Below are 6,000 nucleotides of genomic sequence, written 5' to 3' on the forward strand. Positions count from 1 at the left end.
TCTTAGATTTCCCATGTAACCCACATGAATACAAGTTTCATTTATTCCTTTATAATTCTTTTATCTTTTATATCTCTTAATGTCCTCTGAAGTGGACAATTAAAGGAATTGCCTGTCAAATGCATAATATAGATCCAGATTTGTTGAGGTGGTAAATAGGTGACTATATAAATGATTTATCCGTAGACCAGCAAAATTAGGATAGAATTCATTCATTTATGAGTACCCAAGCTTATGTATGGATGAGGTGAAATAAATTAAGAGAGAAATAATGCAGAGAAGAGATCAAAACCAGAGATGGATGGCTGGGCACTCCATTGGTAGAGTGCTTGCTTAGCAGGTACAAAGTCCTGGTTTCTCCTCAGTGCCACATAAACTGGGCATGGCAGCATGCTCTCATAACCCTGGCCCTCAAGAGGAGTGAGGAGATCGAGGTCATCTTCAACTACATAGTGAGTTTAAGGCTAGCCTGGCATACATGAGATCCTATCTCAAAATAGAAAGACATGGAAGCCCATACTGTCTGTTTAGTGACCTACTCATTTACACGAACATAAGTGAACTGTATATTCAAAGCCAGGCCTGCTCTTCCATGGGCTGCCCCCTCTCATGAAACGTACATGTTATCAAGAAAAAACATTTTTTTTAATTTGCCTTTGAAGGAAAAGTAAACCATGGATCTTAAACTGTCTCGCACAATTCGACACAGTTTGATTACTTGGGACTCAGTAAATCAGTGGCCCATGGCTTTTAGATGTGTCCCAAAGTGCTCTGGCATGTACATTTTTTTGAAACTCTACCTCTTGAGGATAGATCTGGAGACCAGGAATCAGGACTAGCTTATTCAGAGCCAACCTCCAATGTTCTGTTGGTAAAGACTGTCAGAGGAAAACTGGAGGTTCCTGGAACAGAGAATTTCTTTATGATTGTCCTTCTATCCATACTGGGTAGATGGCCTGACATCTGAAACTTACCAACCTTAGAGGTTATGACAGCATAGGCCTACTGTCCCTTGCAGTCTCCAAAATGACTGCTTCAGGTACAAGGACCTAGGGAGGCACAGAGGAGCCCGGATCTGGTTAGGATGTTTTTATGAGACCCCCCTCCCGTTGTCACTCATTTAGAACTCTGGGTGCTATGTGCATAGTGTCTCATATATAAGACACTTTTACCCACAGAAGCTCATGAAATCATAAAAACCCTGAGATTAACAATATAGCAATAGAGCCTGGCAGTGGTGGCACACGCCTTTAATCCAAGCACTTGGGAGGCAGAGGCAGGCAGATTTCTTAGTTCGAGGCCAGCCTGGTCTACAGAGTGAGTTCCAGGACAGCCAGGGCTACACAGAGAAAGCTTGTCTTGAAACAAAACAAAACAAAACAAAACAAAACAAAACAGTATAACAATAGAGAGAAAAATTGAGGCTCAGAAAGGCAGACCACAGGTCTCCCCAGGTCACACTTGAAGAAAAGCAAGACTGAAGTTAAAACTGAATCTATAAGGAGAAATCTTCTGGCCCTGAATGCCAATTTTTTTTTTTTAAATGGGGAAGTGGGTTTGGTGAGTTGGTAGGAAGAGAAGCCAGGCAGACTTGTTTGCAATGGCAAACAAGTTCTCTGTGAAGATCACCCTCCTGCTGTGAAGAACACTTTTCTGAGGCTCTTGATTTTGTCTAAGAGGAAGACTCAGGGCTTCCAGCCAGGGCTCCCCCTCTCTCTTCTTACGCTGTGCTGGGTAGTTGGAAGCTGAGAGTGTGAAAACTGGAAGCATTTCTATGCTGCCTAGGTGCCTGTTGTCCCCATGAATGACTGCTTCCTTGGTTCTGAGGCTGGACAAGCAGCCAACTGCTAGGCAAGGCAGTCTGTAAGCACCCCTTCCCAGCTGGCAGCAGAATGTGGGCACCCCTTGCCCAGGGTGCTAGGCCGTCTGTCTGCACAGAAGCATCCGGCTTGAGCTAATGAGCTGTTGGCATGGATGGCCAATTATTTTAGATCATTAATATCTGCCAAACTTGCTTTTATAGCCATGGCCTGAAATCAAACCCTCCACCAAAAAGCAATGGCTCTCTGCCTAAGGACTCGTACATGCCCGCCATGGCTCCAGCTTGGGTCCAAGGTCAGAACGTGTTTAATTAAGAGAAGCCATGTCTACAAGTTGTAATGAGAGGCTGCGAACCCTACCATCTTCCTGGTTCAGGAAGTCCCAGGTATTTCTAGACTGACCACTGGGATGAACCAAAAGCCAAGTCTTTCACCTGGGCCTGGAGTATGCTGACTAGTTCTGTCCCTAGACTGCACAAGGCCTCCTTGGAGGCCTTGAAGATAGGCACATTCAACCTTGGGGTCGTGACCCCCTTGCAATCACATATCAGATATTATATTTCAATTCACAACAGTAGCAGAATTACAGTTATGAAGTAGCATCAAGATAATCTTATGTCTGGGGTTCACTACCACGGGAAAAACTGTATCAAAAGGGCTCAGCATAGGGAAGGTTGAGAACCACTGTTCTAGAGCCAAGCTACAGACCCTGACCCAGCCCAGCTCCTTGGCACCATACCTCCATTCTGATCTACCCCTACCTCCAGGTCAATGTCATGGTGGACTGTCCTAATTAGGGTTTCTAGTGCTGCAATAAGACACCATAACCAAAAAGCAAGTTGGAGAAGAAGAAGAGGTTGATTCTGCATTGCTGTTCATCACCAAAGGAAGTCAGGGCAGGAACTCAAACAAGGCAAGAACCTGGAGGCAGGAGCTGATGCAGAGGCCATGGAGGGGTGCTGCTTACTGGCTTGCTCCCCATGGCTTGCTCAGCCTGCTTTCTTACAGAACACAGAATGACCAGCCCAGGGATGACACCAGCCACCCTTCCTGGGCTGGGCCTTCCAGCCCCTTGATCACTAATTGAGAAAATGCCTTACAGCTGGATCTCATGGAGGCATTTCCTCAACTGAGGCTTCTTCCTCTCTGAGGACTGTAGCTTGTGTGAAGTTGACACAAAGCCAGCCAGTGCATGACCCTTTCCCCAGCACAAGCTGCTTGAGAGAGAGGATCTGGAAAGTCCTTAGACACTTTTTTAAAAAGGGTTTTATTAGCATCTGCTAATCATCCATCATCACGGGGTTCATCATGACACTGGCACTTCCATGATCCCTCTCAGCTTCATCGTCTCACTCCTACTGCTCCTCTTCCCTCTCCCAACTAGATCTTTCTCTACTTTAGGCCTTTATTTTGTCAACCAATGAGTTTAATTAGGGTTGGTTCCAGGAGCAATGTGGTGAGGGGACATGGGCCACTAACAGTGCTTCTACCACTGAAGAAAATGGCAAAGCACTTTTCTTGAAAGAAACATGACTTGGTAGAGGAGACCAAAAAAAAAAAAAAAAAAAAAAAAAAAAAAAAAAAAAAAGCCCCACATCTGCATGCTTTGCACAATGGCTTCTTTTCACAACCGTCCAAGGTGACCACTCTGATGTGCAGTTGTCATGGCAACAGGGAAACACATACTGCATTAGCAGGAAGAAGGCAGAACGTTGGGAACAGAGAAAAGTTTGCCCAATCTAGTTTCCAACTAGGAACTGGACCACCATTCTTTAGAAGCCCAGGCTTGCCAGCCTGTGCAGAAGAGGGGTCAGAGTTCCCAAGATGGAGAGAGCGCCTTTGTGCTCCCTAGGAAAGGTCTTCACGCTTCCTCCCTTTACAGGAGGGCAGCCACATAGCCGAAGCCTTTCGCTGATCACAACTGAACTCCCTCCCACCCGTGGCTGGCGCACCTCCAAATGGCTCAAGAAGTGTCTCTGTCCTTCCCCATTGACTTACAATTGTTTGATGATGCTAGAAGTGGAGCCCAGGGTCTCACACAGACCGGGCAGCTGCTGCACCAGTGAGACAGATACCTACAGCCTCTCCTGCTGCCCCTGTCTGAGTTCATGTTCTGTTGCTATTACTGAGCACTACAGACTGGGTTCATTTGTTTATTATTTATTTTTTCAAGACAGAGTTTCTCTGTATAGCCTTGCCTGTCTCGGAACTAGTTTTGTAGACCAGGCTGGCTTTGAACTCACAGAGATCCCATTGCCTATACCTCCTAAGTGCTGGGATTAAAGGTGTATACCACCAACCACCATGCAGCTTGCTGTATTATTTTCAAATGAAGGGTTATTTAGCAACTACTGAATAAGCACATAGGTGCCATCTTCCTTCCTAAGAAGGTACCAGTGCCGTTACAATGGCCTATCCTCCTGACTTCATCTAATCCTGACTGCCTCTCAGTAGTTCTGCCTCCAGATAACATCAAGATAGACTTTGGAGATTAAGTTTTTATTTAAAATGTTAATATTTATTTATTTATCATGTGAGTGGGGGAGTGAGTGCATGCCCCCCCCACCCCCCATGGAGGTCAGAGGACAACTTTCTGGCTGGTTCTTACCTTCTGCCATGTGAGGCTTGGTGATTGAACTCAGGTCGTCAGTCTTAACAACGAGCATCCTTACCTACTGAGCACGTATTTTTAATTATTTTTTTAATGGTTTTATTTTCTTTGGAATGGCCAACCTATCTGCAAGATGGGAAGGGAATTTGCACATGAGTGTAGTTGCTGACAGAGGCCAGAAGAGGGCGCGTCAGGTCCTCTTCCAGGCAGCGGTGAGCAGCCCGATATAGATGCCTGGAATCAAACTCCGATCTTCTGCAAGGGCAGCAAGTATTCTTAACTATGAAGCCATCTATCTCTCCAGCCCCATTTCTTTTCATTTATTTTTTTTTCTTTTTTAAATATTTATCATTTTGTTGGTGGGGAGGGGCAGGGGCAGGGAGAGATGGTCAGAACTTGTGTCATCGTGTACAGGCGGTGGTCAGAGGTTTGCGGGACTGTTTTTTTTCTTCCGCCCTGTCAGTTCCCAGAATGCAACTCAGATGTCCCATCTTGCCAGGCGCCTGCCCCTTCCCCTGAGCCAGCATAAGAAATCTTGGGGGACATGTTCAGACCACAGCAGCTATTCTGCCCCTTCATCCTTCCCTAATTCTTGTCCTCAGTTTTCTTATTTGTCCTAGTTCTTACCCTTTCTTCCTTCTCTCTGGCTCTTTCTCCCAGGCTTTCTTTCCTTGGCTACTGTCTTTCCTTCTCCTAAGGCTTCCCTCTCACTCCTTTTCTCTCACTCTCATCCCTTTTTTGCAAAGAGCATTAGTTCTTCACAGTGGGGAGTTCTGGCAGGCAAGCCTCCCCCAGCCCTCCCCACCCCACCCACTCCACCCTACCCCACTGCACCCCACCCCCTGCCCTGCAAACGGTCTCCACTTCTTGCTGGGTTTGTGCAGCCCACAGCTTGCTCACTACCAGACCCTGAGGTCATACTTACACCAGACTTAGCTTTAGCACCTCAGCTGACCAGCTAGATGTGGTGGTGCGTGATAGTAATCCCAGCACTGAGGAAATAGAGGCAGGAGGATCAGGAGTTCAAGACTTGGCTACATAGTAAGTTGGAGGCCAGCTAAGCTTTGTGAAAACTTGTCTCGGAAACAAAGCTGAGGAGGAGGAGGGAGTTTGGGTTCCAAGAGGAGATAGCTTCATGTGTAGAACTGTTCATCCTGGGCAGCTTTTGTTTCTCTACATCCGTCTGTTGAGCGCGGCTCCTTGTCAAGCTCTTAGCAGCAGTAATCGACATCACAAGCAGGGACTGGAAAGAAGGAACCACAGCCTCGCAGCCTTCCTTAGGAATTGCTTTCCGTCTCAGTGACTCCAAGCCTGCAGCTCCTTTGTAAAAATCAAACTTCGATCTCATTATGTGACAGGGTGCATTTAGCACATGTGTAGCACACAGTAACATCTCAGTGCCTGTGGTGATGGCAAAGAGGGCGGAGGCAAGGAGGAGGAAGTATCAAGTATGATTCCTCCCTCCCTCTGGCAGCTTTCAGACTGGAAGAACAGAAAGACAGCAGCAGTGAGAGAATTAGGAAGACACTAATAATGCTCTCTGGGTCGGGGAAGGGTGAGAGAGATGGA

Source organism: Apodemus sylvaticus, chromosome 18 (assembly GCF_947179515.1).
Source record: "Apodemus sylvaticus chromosome 18, mApoSyl1.1, whole genome shotgun sequence".
Lineage (NCBI taxonomy): Eukaryota > Metazoa > Chordata > Mammalia > Rodentia > Muridae > Apodemus > Apodemus sylvaticus.